Source organism: Betta splendens, chromosome 9 (assembly GCF_900634795.4).
Source record: "Betta splendens chromosome 9, fBetSpl5.4, whole genome shotgun sequence".
Classification (NCBI taxonomy): Eukaryota; Metazoa; Chordata; class Actinopteri; order Anabantiformes; family Osphronemidae; genus Betta; species Betta splendens.
In genome coordinates, this window is record NC_040889.2 from 24,362,415 (window position 1) to 24,378,449 (window position 16,035).

Genomic DNA, 16,035 nt, shown 5'->3' on the forward strand with positions numbered 1-16,035 from the left:
GAAAGAGGTCATAGGTGCAGTGATAATACATAACAGGAGATGAAAGAGCATCCATTATAAACACATAAAAACCAAGAAGGAGTTCACATTTTTCCACTTTGTTCTTTTTTTGTAATGTGTCTTTTCTGTACTCACTACATACATGCACTAGTGAATTATATAGATTATATATTATATAGATTGAATGAGAAAGACCTCAGCTGTTGCATCAGTATTTTTATCCTTGGAAAGTAGGAGGAAAATGAGCCGTGGTTAAACACCTACTGCGTGTGCAACAGGTGCTAGATGCATTCAAGGACACGGGACGGGAGGCGAGAGTGAGAGGGAAGACAGAAGGAGGGGAGCGCGGGCTCGGAGGTGCCGTGTGTTAGGATAATGCTCTCGGCCGCTTCCTTGGGCCTCGTCTCTGCGGTCGGCACACACACATGCGAAGATACAAAAACCCCTGCAAGGCATGTTTTTTATCCTACACACACGTTTCCTCCTATTCTTTGTGATGTGCACACACACACACACACACACACACACACGTAGGTAAATAGAGAGGTCAGTGTCACCGAGGAGAGGAGGGGCCCGGAGGTCAGAGAACTCGGCTGTTTTCACACTCACTTCGCGGCCTCGGCTGCATTCCTCTCCCGCTGCGTCCCGTCGGCCGCTCCGTCCACTCGCACACGCAAAACACACAAATCCCGACACGTAGGTCCGACGGGTCCGGCGTGCACGTCGCACGTCCCCAGCTGCTTTCATTTTCTCTGGCGCCAAAGCAGAGCTCTCTGCCCGCGTCCCCTCCTTAACCCGCTGCGGTGATCACGGTGGGCTGCGCTGATTACTTCTCATATGGGGCTATTTTCTCCCACGCCCCCCCCCCCCACCCCCCCCCCCCCCCCCCCCACCCCCCCCCCCCCCCCACACCCCCCCCACCCCCCCCCCCCCCCCCCCCCCCCCCCCCCCCCCCCCCCCCCCCCACTCCCATGTTCCAGCAGAGCGGCGCAAAGATTACCTGAACTCCATTTCCAAAAAGGCCGTGCTGATATTTCTATTTGATTGATTAGCGAGGAGGAAAACAATACTAACATGGCGCACAACTCTTATTTCCTCTCTCCTGTTTCCTTTCTACCTTCTTCTAAATTATTTACAACCACCACTACAACTATTTGAGCTTTGATGTGTAGAAGTCACGATGGTCACGAGTATCTGGCTCTGAGTCTCTCACACAGAGAGATCTTTACGTTCTCATAGTCAGGGTCACAGCGTGGACGACTGCTTCTCACCTCTCTCTCTCTTTCTTCTATTTTTTTGAAATGTTATTGTTCTTTTGCCAACAGGACAATTAGAGACTGCATCATAACACAGACTCATTAAAAAGATGTGAGAACGTAGCTCGGCATGTCTGGTGTCAACATGGCAGGTCAGGCATGCCAACAGGCAATTATGGACATGAAAAGCCACAACGCTCCTTTGAACACTTCCCTTGGAAATATCTGTCAATTAGAGGTGTGCGACAGCGGCAACAAAAAGAAAAAAAAAAGCACGTCTCACTGTTTGGAAAAGCGTTAATTAAAACCCGTGCGCAATCAAATCAAATTGTGTGAATCTGTACAAATGCGATTTACATTGGAAACTATTCCACCCAAAGGATGCAGACAAAGTGGCACCTCCAGGTATAATGGCAGCTTTTACAACCATAAACCATTAAATCTGCTCTCAAGATGCTTTTAGGATCCTCCTCCTTCGTCCTCAGATGTCTGTAAAGGATCCTTGCCGGTTTACAGCGGATCACTGTGCATCGTGAGCTATAGCGTTCCTCTAATAGTATATATATATATCTGTTACAGAGCAGCGCTGGGATGCAGAGGACCGGGGAGCGCGCTCGGACCCGTGCACGGCTCCGTTCAGGCTGCCAGTCTCATTGATACACAGCTCACGCGTTCCTGAATATGACGCTTCTTCCAAGGCAACAGGATCCTTGTCAGTTGAATTTACTGGGCCCAGCGCGCGGACGCCTGTAACCCCCGTTTACTGTAAACTATCACATGCTTCGAGATGCAAACACAGATTAGCCCGAGCCGCGTGTGAAAAGAAAATGCACGGATGCTATTTCAGCAGATAATAATCAAAGCTGCGTTTTATGCAGAAGGAGATTTAAAAACAATCACCTGAAATCTTTAATTAGGATTAAAAGCCAGTGGTATTTAGAATATCTTTGTTTTAATTTTAGACCCAAACTGTGTCATTCGTGGAGGACGTTGCCCCTGTCGTCCCGGCTTTGTTCCCTCAGTCTTTATTCTCCACCACCTCCCTCTTTAGGATGCATATTAGATTAAAGATTTTATTGTCACACTCAATGCACTTAGAGCGTTGGCAAACGAAATCACAGGGAGACAGCATATCATAGAAGAGACACCTTGGGTTGACTAAGCCATGACGAGCCAGCACAAATCGATGAGAGGGACTAATCGGATGTATCTGCTGGGACGGGCTCTGCCCTGAATCCAAATGATGGACACCAGATGGGGACTGATGTTTGCCATTAGTACACCATCAGTGCAGCAGGCAGGGCGGTGTAAGGACAAGGGCTTCCCATTCAATGAGGATTCAGGTTTTCAGCCGGGGCGGACAAGGTCCTTCCATTGATGGAGGGAAAGCTGGGGCGTACAGTGGGAAATAAAGAGCGGCAGCACGAAAAATAAGGGGCATGAATTCCAGCCACAGAGGACTGTGTTAGGATTGGACCGGAGGAGAAACACATCATCCGTCTGTGGATAAGAAACTGTTAAGGTCAAGCGTCGCTTTAGTTTCATCTGGGGATTATTTGCCATAAAATGTCTTAACCAGTGAAGTGGACTTTGTTAACTCAGGCCGGGGCGATTTCAGGCTGGGCTAAAATAATCCACCAAGCTGCTGCTGCTGCTGCTCTGACTCTATAATTACTGTAGATGCAGACAGTTTGTCTGAGGCCTATATCTCACAGCATTAGGGAGTAACATTAAACTAGCTCCTGATATCACAATTATGGCCATAGCGATACATTCATTTATCTATAATTACTCACTACCTGTGTTTCATTTGCAGCTTGTTAGAAATAATTATGACAAATGCCACTTTGCTTAATTTTTCACCTGGGGCATCAGGCTATAAATAAGACATCGATATTTGCACAAAGCCATTGTGACAAATTGATAAAATGTTCTATTCGTTCTGCGAAAGCATCTCAGCGAGTGTTTTTAAAGCGTGGTTAAATACTTCAGCCATATTGGATATATGTCGTGTACAGAGTGTTGCCTTTAAAGTGTTGAGTCTTATAGTGTATCGCAAAGTAAACGTTGTAAAAACAGTTATACTTTCTCTGACAAATGAAAATGTCAGCGCGGGCTTGTTTCTCCAGGCGCTTGGGACGAACCATCAGCTGATAAAGAATTAATAAGAGCATTCCTCGTCCTCCGTGGGACGTTATCAGCCGGCGCGGGTGTGAAAACAGCTGTTTTATGTCTGACCCCCGCCCAGCGTTTCAGCGGCCTTACAATAATGCTGTCTGCTTTTGTCCTCCTCTCTGGTCCACGGCTGAAAGGAGGGAGGCTCGCTCGCTCGCGCTCAACAACAGGAACCTCGGGCGCCCCCCCGGCCCCCGGTCCCGTAAATGTTTATTCGACCGGCAACCGGGCGTTTTGTTCCCGTGCGTCTGCGTTTGATGCATTATGTGGTGTAATATTTTATCCCAGCGTGCACTTGTCTCAGCTCCAGCGTTGAGCAGAAACTAAATACAATATTCTGCTTGTGTGTGTGTGTGTGTGTGTGTGTGTGTGTGTGTGTGTGTGTGTGTGTGTGTGTGTGTGTGTGTGTGTGTGTGTGTGCGTGCGTGCGTGCGTGCGTGTGTGCGTGCGTGCGTGTGTGTAAAAAGGATTAGAGCCGTACGAACCCCGGCCTCTAGCTGCGCTCCCTCCAGCAAACACAGGGTTAAGGCTGAAGAACACACACCGCATGGTGGCATTTTATCCTTACATGTAATTCGGAGGAGTCGAGCTCCTCCTCATTACGGAGACCTGTAGAGGAGCAAATGACAAATCACAGTATGCGATAATAAAGGTGACACTGTGAAAATCCCTTGGCTGGGATCCATCTCATCATTATGAGAGCATTATGAATGGCTGTAATAAAAGTGAATTAAGACAGGACACCGCTGATACAGATATTATGAGCACATTGTCCATTCCCTAATGCAAATGGTGCTTGAGCCGCCTTCTGCAATAAAAGGCCTCGATTTGGAGAGGCTGCCCTCAACTCTGAGTAATACTTATATACAATCATGACCAAAACGCTGGGAGGAGAGTAGGTGGGCAACTATTGAGTCCCCTCTGTGGTCTCTGCTCTTTCATTACAGCAATGAATGTAAAAAAAAAGCCTTTGATATCCCTCGCGCCGGTGCAACACTGCAGCCGCTCGCCTCCGCGAGGCCTCGCGTCTCCCTTTGAAGTCCCAGGAAGAAATTGATGTTCCACTGTCCCTTTATGACTCTCCTGTCGAAAGGAGGTATAGATTCATAGGCTCGGGACAAAGCTAATAGCCGGACTTGTTCAGAGCGAAGGCGCGGAATAATAGCGCCGCGTGTCAGCTCAAGCCCAAGAACATTAATCTCGCGTTAATACCAGTTGATTTTCTTTTCAAACCCTACTGTCCCCCGATCGCGCTCACTCTCCAGCGGCTGTTGCTCTGCGGAAGAAGAAGGCCACCGTTGAAGAGCGGGGCTATACATCACTGATGAGGGTACAATAGCATTAGTGTATGCTTAGCCTACTAATTCTCGCTGCCATTATGGAAAGTTTTCTAATCGGGCCATTTGTAATTCCGCACATAAAAGGAGGAGCCCACATGCAAGCTTGCCAGAGAGCTTATGACGCTGATCAAATTAAGATCATTTTCTCCCAACAGGAATACCTGATAATGAGAAATACAATTGCCACGGAGAGTATCGCTGACAGGCTATTAACAAAGAGATTTGCCCTGCGGTATTTATGAATAGGTATCTGTTATGCGCGTTGCATATGCAAAAGAGCGTTTCCGGCTACGGGCTCGAGCGTCTCCTCTTCCAGAGATGTTATTACAAGCATCAAACTTCAGCGAAATGATGCCGCTGCGCGTGTGTCACCAAGTGAATCCCGGCCTCGTTTTGTCACTCATCAATTCGTCATTGTACGAATGTGAAAACGCTCGAAATCCCCCCCTGACGCCGCAATAATCCTCCCTCTCCAGATATCACTCAGCCGCCGCGATAGGCCGCTTCCCTCCTCGTCTTCTTAATTTGTCTCTCCTCGACGCGAGGAGCGACGGACACTCGGCAGCGAATCAGACGCACGTGCGCACGTCTGATTCCCTGTCAGCGCGAGCGCGAGTGAGCGCGAGTGAGCGCCAGCTCCGCGTTTGGACGCTGGTGCATAATCACAGACGCAACGCTGTGAAAATATAGCCTGTGGAAATTATGGGTTGGAAACCTACAGGGTGTGTTTTCCTTCAGGGAAAATGTTTAGTGTAATCGCATCTGATAGGAAAGCGAGAAAGTGCAGGCCTTTGTTACAACAAAGGCACAATATTCTGAGCAAACACGTGTCCATTCACCCGCGTTGCCGTGTCTGAAGACGTCACCCGCAAACGTGACGTCACCCGGCACAACTTTCAGACAACTTGTGGATTTTAAGTGGATGAACGCCTCCGAAACGCGCAGGAAAACAGCGCCGCTGGTATTTGGATTTAATCATAGCGTGCGCCTTATGTTACTGCACTGTGACACTTTAATTACAATGATTAGTACCAGTGGAACACGCACCGGCATTTGTTGTCCTCCGGCTTTGTGGCAGCAGAGGGGAGTTATCAGAGCAGAAAGCTAAAGTTAAAGACGCCACAGATTAAAGAGTCACACAACTTGTGGCTTGAATATTAGTTTTGATTTCATGAGCTCAGCTTCTGGCGAGTCCTGCAGCGAGGCCTGTGGATTTATCCTAATATTTCCCCTGTCTCTCTCTCTCTCTCTCTCGGAGGACACATAAAACAACATTCACGTCACAAAACTCGATTATCCGTGCGCGATAGGTATCGGCGTTCCCCGTCCCACACCTGCCGGCCAGAGGAACACAGAGCCGCCTTCTGAGCCGCCATGTTTGACTAATACCAGCTTGTCAGCACCACGTATCCCTGCAGCTCAGGATATTGGAGCAATTACCTCCACGCAGCAGCCCCTAGGAGTGCAGGGGTCGCTGGAACCCAATTCATCTGCAGGACCCAGTCAAACGCGCCCAGCAGCGCCGGCGCCGACGCCGCGGTAACAAGGATCTCGTCATAATTAGCGGTGACATTTGCTGACAGCGAGGCCGAGTCAGTCTGGCCTCCGTCGAGATGTTTTAGCGCAGAGCGCGCGAGCGAGAGGCATCCATCAGATAGAGAGAGAGGGTCTTTCGCTCGCCCCTCAAACGCTTGCCATTGCCTGAGGGGCCACGGTGCCAATCAGCATCTTTCCCACCGAATCATTTGCATCATAAACAGTCTCTCATGATGCACTTTGAATTAATTTGCGCTTCATTTAAATACTGGAACGGAAGAAAAAAAAAACAAGCATAAAGCGTTTGTGGTGAAAATCATTCCAAATCAGACATTGTTGTAATTACAGGGTTTTAGACGTTCTTCGCAAATGAAGCGCGCCAGCCCCGAACATGTAGATGTGGAACTTTAAAAGAACTTTTAGCTGTTTTACTCATTCGAACCCCGGGAAGCCAAACACGCGTAGTTAAAAGCATTAATTGAAGCGCGGCTGTGTGTGCGGCGGCGGTAACTGAGCGCCGCGCTGCTAATTCCCGACCCCCGAGGAAACAGATGATAATGTCTCCTGCTTTAAACGTCCCGGTGCGAGGCTAAGCTAGCGCCATGACTGATGACCCACCTGTCTGCGCTGCTTCTCTGCAGGGGGCCAGTGCGCGTCAGCCACCTCGCAGAATGCTTCAGTCTAGTTCACGCAGGACACAATGGCAAAGGTTCTATCTGCGCCCGTCACGTTCGCCCCCGGGGGCCGCGATGTAAAATGGGCCCTAAATATACAGTACGTCCAGGAAGGGAGCCTCGCGTAGCGCTTTTCTGTGGAATGTGTCAAGTCTGAGCAGCATTAAAACAAAAAAAGATTTCCCCTCGTGTCAATCATGTGCTCATCTTAAAGAAGCTCTGAGATGAAAGGAGACGGATGAATCATTTTCTGAGATAAAAGGGCACAAGTACCTTTGCTAACTGTCAGCTACCCATTAAGAAGGTTCACTTATCTCAGCAGCATCTCACTGGCCTCTCTCTCTCTCCCTCTCTCTCTCTCTCCCTCTCTCCCTCTCGCCCTCACCACCGTGCCCCAGGCGGGACACGGGACCACCTGCCACTGGTGAGGCAGGAACACAGGCAACACTGACAGCTCTCCAATGGATCCGCTCACCACCGAAGGCCTCGAGGCCCTGTGGGGAAGGCGCGGCGGGGGTGGGGGGCACGGAGCAGAGAGAGAGAGAGAGAGAGAGAGAGGGAGATCAAATGTCCTCCCCAGGAAACAAGGCAATTAATTATGCAAATCACACGCCGACTTCCTAGCATTTGCAGCGGGAGTACATGGAGCGTGGTAATTGGTGTTTCACAGCAACATATATGATACAGTAATGAGGTCACTGCTCACCCGGGTTTTGTCGCACCTCATGTCTGCACCATCACAACACAGAGGGGGGGGGCGCCTCCTCCAATCAAAACTTCAGCTCATCACATGTCACAGCTGGGAGGGCGTTTCCCACCTGCGTGGTTCAGCCTTCGCGTCATTCCTGCTGTTGCTCCGTCACATTCTTCGGCCCAAGTCGCGAAGTCGTAAAAAGGCTCATGCGACGCGTTTTCGCGACTGTCGTCTGAATTTTGGAAAATTGCTCACGGCCTCTCTGGGGAATAAACAGCCTCTGCAATGGCTTCGTGCTAGAGGCACGTTCCAAACACGAGGAACGCTCTGACCTCACTCGCGTCCTCAGCTCCAGCTACGATTAGGGATTTTATTAAAGGTCATACATTTTCATTATTGCCGAACACTAATCTCCAGCAGCAATATTACCACTATCTATTACAATTGGTTACGTGTTGTGTTACAGTTTGTCAGCTCTCACTAGTCCCCGGCGACCGGTCGCACGCAGACAGATCACCAGCTGACGAACCTGAGGGAGATTCATCACCTGTTCCATTACGGACTTGACACTGAATATATTTGAGCTCGTCTGCCTGCGCCTGAGAAACAACGGCACGTCCGACGCGTCACGTAATGTTGTTTTTTTTCTGGTATTAACTGGAATCAGCTGGGGATTTTCCTGCTAGTCCGAGAGTCCTGCGGTCGTTGTGTGACTGTTTGCTGCGTAGGAATGCGTGCTGCTCTGGGGTCTGCTCACGTCTTCCGCGTAGACATTACATTGCACTAGATGAAGGGGATAAGAAAATGGAGAGAGACAGAGAATGTGGCAAGATAAATGGAAGTTATGAACAAAGCCTGATTCTGAGTCAGATCCTCTTTGAAAGTCTCTGATCGTAAATTAAACACATGTATCTTAATGCAGTGGAGGAAAAAAAAAGAAAACAACAATAACATCTCGGCTGCTTTCTGCAGTCATGGCAGATCAGATGCCCGGCTCCTACCAGAGCAGAATGCCTGAGTGCCCCAACAAGGGCTGCATCCGCACCGCGGGGCTAGGGATGAATAGGAGAGGACAGATTGAGGAGAGTGTGAGAGGAGGGGTGGGGAGGTCATTGTTTTGGCATAGCAACAAATAATGGCGAAAGGTTAGACAATGAGGGAGGGTCAATAAAGGGAAAAACAGCAAGTCACGAGGAAGGATGTGATCTAAGTCCTTAAATATGTAATGAAATTCAGATTTTTTTACGAACTTTAGTCACAATGCAGCTATGTTGTTCTCTGGGCCTGTGGATTCTGCAGCACAGCAGCCAGCCGGTTCTCCAGCGGTACCCGCGGTACCCGGGCACCTGTTGGGGCCCGCGTGCGCATCGGCGGAAGTTGCTGTTTGTGTGTACACAGCACAGCTAGCGCACAAGCCGACAGATCGGAGCGCTGTGCACAGCGGTGCCTGAGGCAAACCATTAATTAAGTAAAGAGATAGAAATTGACCCAGCTGGTGGTACAACCTATACAAATGAACCACACACACATGCATTTACTTACTGAGCGCCACCGCAAAGTGCTCCAGTGGAGACGTGAGCAATGTACAGCATGCAGGAGCACATACACAACAGAAGCTGGAGGGAACACTTTCACCTATTACTTCAACCTCCACTGTCTTAACTGCATCTGACTCTAAACCAGCTCCTGCCTCCCTTTGTATCACAACCTGCTGTTAAAATATATGTTTGCATTTGCATGTACGACGCTAACGGCCGGTTTGAGGAAAGAGGGGAGACGGCTCCACTGTGAGACTCCCAGAGAGCAGCTGGGGCTTTTGGTTTATCTCCGACTTTGCATCTTCGCCTCATTCATCACGTCAAAAGTCGATAGTGAAAAGCTTTACTTACGCACACACACACACACACACACACACACACACACACACACACACACACACACACACACACACACACACACATAATTCCTATGTCTCTCCTTCTCACTCGGTTGTTTGAATTGGCCGTCTCAGGCTGAATCCTACGTCCTGGACCCCGCGGAGTGAAGTGGAGGAGAGGAGAGTGGAGCTAGAGCCAAACACAACACAGAGGTAAAAGAGCATAGACACAGACACACACACACAGACACACAGACACGCACACACAGACACACACACACACACACACGCTTGATTAAAACAATGTGGACATTAGCTCCAGAGTCTTTAGCTCTCTCTCTCTTTCTCTCTCTCTCTCACACACACACACACACACACACACACACACACACATACACACACACACACAGCACATGCTTTGTTTTATCATCTGGGCACAGTGAGACACTTTTCAGGTGACATTTCCAAAAACCCGTCCGCCATCAAACTCTTTCAACTCGATCACCGAAAACAAAAGCGGTGCCCCGCTGTCTCTCCTTCACACGTTCACAAAGTTGCTTAAATGGTACATGTAATTACTCCTCACATCACGATTAGCACATCTGCAGCCAGGGAATGGCCGACAGATGTGGCCTGATAATGATAATCTGTGGGTGAAGACAACTCGAACCGAACCGCAGCGCTGGCGTCACCGTCCTGACGGGACCCACAGACGTGAGGAACGGGTCCTTTAATAAGGAGGAGGTAACCTTTACACTTTTAATAAAAGGGAGTCAGGTAGTTTTATGCCATTTACATGCATATAATATAATAATGTATTTCAACAGTTCTACACAAACATCAGCACAGATTCAGGAGAGAAAGAAATGAAATGTGTCTGGTTTGATCTTTTTTGTCCATTTATCAAAGTACCTCAGTGCTGATCCAGCTTGTTTGTCTTGGCCGCTGCTGCCATGTACAGTCATTTCCTTATGGTTCCTGTTTTTGTTGCACTTTTCCCATCTCTCCTACCCAGATTAAACCCACAGAAAATTCAAAGTGCATTTTTTACAAGGCCAGAGAATCAGAGGGTGGCCCAGCGTGACCCACATGTTTTCCACGTTTACTCACTGAAAAGGAATAGATGACACACAGCCTGACGTAGACGCACAGATAATAGAGTCACACCAGACACCGGGGTCTGTCTGTGTTAAACAGGAAGATGAGCTCTGCAGACAGAGATGCACAGTAAATAGGAAATGCTTGATAGACATAAAAGCTAAGAGGTGTGATGTGATCCAGTCATAGGTTATCCGGTGCAGGTGGGCCGGACTCCCCCCGCAGACGCACAAGATCACACAGCGATCGAATGGATGTCATTGAGTCCTGACAATTAAGGGATCACCTCCTAAACTGGCCTTTCATCAGAAAGTGACTGACTTTGTGCCACAATCCTCAGGAAGGGCCCTGGGCTCCGTGAGGTAATATCTGTCACCCATCAAGCACCACGTCAGCCCTGGGCCGCTCATCACAAGTGAAACCATCTGCCTCTCCCATCTGCACGTTTTGTTCATCGTTCCAAGTCCAAAGTCAATTCTTTAGCTCCGTCTTCCGCCCTGCCAGTCCTTTGTGGCGTCTGAGTTGCCTTTATGCGCTGTGCTCGTTCAAAGGCGCCCGTGTAGAAGCGTCCTGTCCTCGTGTGCTGTTACATTGTCACAGCCTTTAAATCCCATCATCTTTCTTCATTCTGGCATTTGTGCGAGGACATTCATGAAGCAAATTCCCCCCGTGCCAGACTCTACTGTACCCGTGTGTGTGTGTGTGTGTGTGTGTGTGTGTGTGTGTGTGTGTGTGTGTGTGTGTGTGTGTGTGTGTGTGTGTGTGTGTGTGTGTGTGTGTGTGTGTGTGTGTGCGTGTGTGGCTTAACGTCTTTCAACAGCTTAATAAAGATTGAGATTGCATCGCGTCCCAACTTATTAATCAGCCCTCCCCACTGTATCACTCAGCACGTCTGCATGTGAACGTGTGTGTCTCCATATATTAAACTTCATAAAGCACAGTCTCTTATCTGATTAAGTGATTAACATCTGTTTAAGCAGTAAGAAGCCTGAGGTGGTTCCCGTTCATTAGTACTGGCATGTGGAGAATACTGTGGTCTTTTACCTGGCCTTCAACTACACCCACATTTTTTTTATTCTTATTAAATCTCTGTCTCTCTAATTTCATCCTAACATTTTAATTTCCAAGTCTTCTGTATATGATGAATGTGCTTCGCCATTGTATTAGACTATTAATGGACAAACGGATCACACTTGGACCAAGTTTTGGAAAAGTCTGCGTAGAAGGGTGGGGAACCAGGACAGATGTAAATTATCAGGGCGTGTGAACTGCTTAGTGGAAAAGTTGGAGGATAAACGGTAGGACTGGAGCTGCCGAGGGTCCGATGCGGGAGTTTTACGGCTCGGGGCATCGACTGGGGGAGTGTTTTATGAAAGTTAAAGAGAGCAGGCCGCGCCCCTTCCACTGCCCGCGCCCAGGCTTAAGTGCTTGTTACATCGTTACTGCACAGACGTGTAAATCTCCATCTCGCTTCTTCCCAGTGCAACCAGGAAGGAGGCCCGTCCAATAAAAGCTCGCGCTCAGCGGGGGGTCTGAGGGTCCACGCGGCGTTCGTGTCGTCGCGTTTACGACGGCGACGCGTCCCCACTTCAAACACCTCAGACTTTGCACTCGCATACGCGTCACCAAACTGCCCGTGACCCGAACATGTAAAAGCTGCCACTCCAAAAAGAGCGAAAGGGCAAAGATTGTATAAACCGGCTGTAAAAATGACCCTATATATGTCAAAGCGAGACGCTTTCACCCTCCTTATCTGAGTTTACGAGTCGTCTATGTTGTCGGCGCCTCGGTGAGGTATTAAAACGAAGAGGAGGACGGTGGGAGAGACAGTAACAGAGCGGGCGAGATGAGAAATCAATAAGGCAGAAAATGAGATTGTAAAAAAAGATAAAGGACAAAGATTAATATGTCTGTTGCTATTGGTGCATATTGGGAGTTTTTGATGGGAGACAATGGAGGCTGCTCAGCTGTCAGCCCACATTTTAGCCTCTGACGAACCCTAAAAAGTGCCGCTGGGCCACAACTAAGAGTATTTACATGTGCATTCATACCCAAACATGTCCCAGCGGAGCAGATGAGATTAAGGCAGCGACTCACTTTAATATTGAGTTAATATTGTAACAGCAGCACAGTGCTACTTTAGCAGCCACTTCGCAAAAGCCACTAATTAAGCACATACCAAGAGGAATTAGTTAAACATGTTTTAATAGAGAACACGGTGGCGCAAACTACAAAAATAATCGCTATTGCATTTGTTGCATTTGAGTTCTTAAATCCAGGTGGGTCTAAAGCTCCGACTCTGGGATTTAGCGTCTACACTTAGTAAATGAAAATAAGGTCCCAGCCAAAAGCATTGATTTGTTTTTAGTCTACACTTGGGTTTAATATCGAAAGATAGATATTAAACAAAAGTTAACAAATTCACTCCAATTTAAGTGAGTGAAATATTTGAAGAAGTAGTTATAAAGTAAATTAAAATGAATAAAGCCAATATTTAGTTGAAAGTCCCTTGTTAGTAATACCTGCATCAAACCTCTGTCTCCTCGCAGCACGATTGTTTGTCTTCTAATGTGCTTTTTAATATTGTATGTTTGTTTTGAGTCTTGTCTGTTAAAGTGTGTTTTGAGGTTGATTGAGTTCTGAATCCATGTTTATCCTTTGTGGACCTGTGTTGCGTTTTGTCTATTTTTCTTCTGTCTTTATCTGCTTCCATTAAGATTAATAACATTCCAGTGGCAACCATTCAGACAAGCCAAGCCTTGATACCTGTCCTTTCTGCCAACAGCTGACGTCGTCCTCTTCCTGGGCGTCTGTTATGATCCATAGTGTTTACAGTGAAACGCTGCAGCGCATCAACTCCAATGGGGCTTCGACTAAAAACTGAAGGAAGTGAATGAGCAAAGACCACTGGCCAGACTACTAATGCCACGTTTATATTTAGCTGCCTGGCACGTGCTTTTATCCAAGGAAGCTTATATGTGAGGCTCAAAAGAGACCCAACAATTCATGGCACTACATAAAATATTAGTGCATGGCTTGAAACGGGTCTTGGCGGCTCGTTGGGAGGGGACACCTGAGCAAAGCCGGGTCCCAGCGCCCGTGTTCCTCCTCATGTCACTTCAGAAGCATCGATTTACACGCTGGTCCTCTGGGACGTCACTCATAGCAGAGTGAAACCAAAGACGTGAGGCGTGAACTACAGAACACTAAAGGGGGCGGGGTGCGGTGCAATGTTGACAGTGAGGCCCGCATGCCTGCAATGTTAAACACCCAGGACGGTAAAGCAGTTTGTTGTGCAGAGATGGTTTATGTGGCTGGATCGACGGTAAGTCACTGATGCATTTATGCATTTCTTCTGCTGCTTTGTCCTCATCCCTAAAGTTTGAGGAAATCTCTGCAGGGGAGGCTCTGACACAGACCGGTCGACACCTTCCCAGTGTGTGTGTGTGTGTGTGTGTGTGTGTGTGTGTGTGCGTGTGCGTGTGTGTGTGCGTGTGCGTGTTTGTGTGTGTGTGTGCGTGTGTGTGTGTGTGTGTGTGTGTGTGTGTGTGCGTGTGTGTTAAGCAGAGCTACAATGTATGTAGCACGCGCGCAGACGTACCAAAATCGCGTGAAGACAATGTAAGGCCGACCAAGGTCAGATGGAAAAAAAAAGGATTGTGTTTAGTGCGAAAGCTAGCAGAGAGGAAAGAGGTCGGGTATTTGAGCCCAGCGCCCTCTGCTTCCCCTCTAACTCTGAGAAAGGCAAAGGGCAAACAAGAGGAAGAAGGAAGCGGGGGCATAAAAAATAGCAACCGCTGGAAGAACTTAAAGGAAAGAGAAGAGATAAGAAAGTCGAAGGGAGCCTGATGGAATAATAAAAAACAGATTGTGAAATAAAACATAAGAAAAGGCTTAGGTTTTTGAAGCCAGATAAGATCAGGGTTGTGCGTACAGGAGATGGGCGAGAAGAGAAATGATGAAGAAATAGAGAGTAAAAAGGGAAAGAAGGAGGGCGGGAAGCGCTGGAGTCTGGAGGGCGGAGTGTAAATACAGCAGGGATTATAAAGTCACCCTGTTCTGCTTTCTGCTCCTCATCTCCTCTGACAGAACCCAGAAAGAGGCTTACACCAGAGTTATGCATTGCAAACAGGGCGTGCGAGCGCGAGCCCGTGGCCATTAATAACGTCTTCACGGGATCCAGTCAGGCCTCGCTTTGTCTGCGGCCCCGGGTTCCAGCCCGCACTGACCTCACCGGCTCCCATTCTGCTCACGCAGCCAAGCAGAAGGACAACAAACGGGCGTGAACCCGCGGGCCCGCGGCGCCGGCGGGGGCCCCGGCCGCGGCCGCGTAACGGCAGCGCGGCCGCCGTCCAAAATTTGATTTCACTTATCAAAACAAATGATAAAACGCCCCAAGAGTCGATAACAAGCGCTCGCGATGGCGTTTGGCGGCCTGGATGAATGACTCCCCATCAGAGCTTTTAAAACACTCGCAGGTCCGAGGGAACAACGTCGTAACAAACAGCCGCCCGGCCCGAAACACCACTCAGGTTTATTTAGAACGTATTGATTATCTGCCACGGGCCAAGAAATAGCGCAGCCTCACAGTAAATATCATAAACGTGTATTCTGATGTGGGCTAAACGGCAATAAATATTTTTAAATTCAGCTCAGCTGGCGGCCGGGAGCCGAGCCGGACCCGGAGCGAGGAAGACGAGGGGGGGGACGAAGGCCCGTCTGAAGAGCTCCTCACGTTCGACTGGAACCATTGTTGCCGTTATTGCACCAAATCATAGGTTTTTGCTGCCGGCAGCGATGCTGGATGCAAACAGGCCGCCGGCTCAGGTTTCTGCCCTTGAGGCAGCTTTTGTGACTCTTGTCCTTGACTGTAACCGCACCGTGAACTTGTTGGACGCGATAACTTGTTATTTAGGAGGGAAAAAATGACGACTTCTGCCGGTTTGTGTCTCTTGACCTCCAGAGACCCTTCATCACAGTGTGTGACAGGATCGGAGCATGTGGACTGGTTGGAGACTCCACATTATTTGCTGACGATGGATCATCAAGCTTATGACACTATGTTAAAGCTAATTGACCGCGCTTCGGGTTTAGGAGCATTTGTTAAGGGTTTTATCTTTCTATTACAGCACCTCAGTGACCAGGAGACAGGGATCAATGTCCCACAGATACTACTCCTCATTTATGGCCCCGGTGGCGATGCGCTCAGTCAATAGCCCATAATATCAAAGGTGAGGTTAGCTAATCAGAGAGAGTGCATTGACAAGGCTGTTCCCTCTGCTCGATAAAAATATCATTGATTTGCATAAGTGGCATTACTTCCTGTCTGTTCGTGTCTGCGTTGGGGTCTATCTCACACACACACACACACACACACACACACACA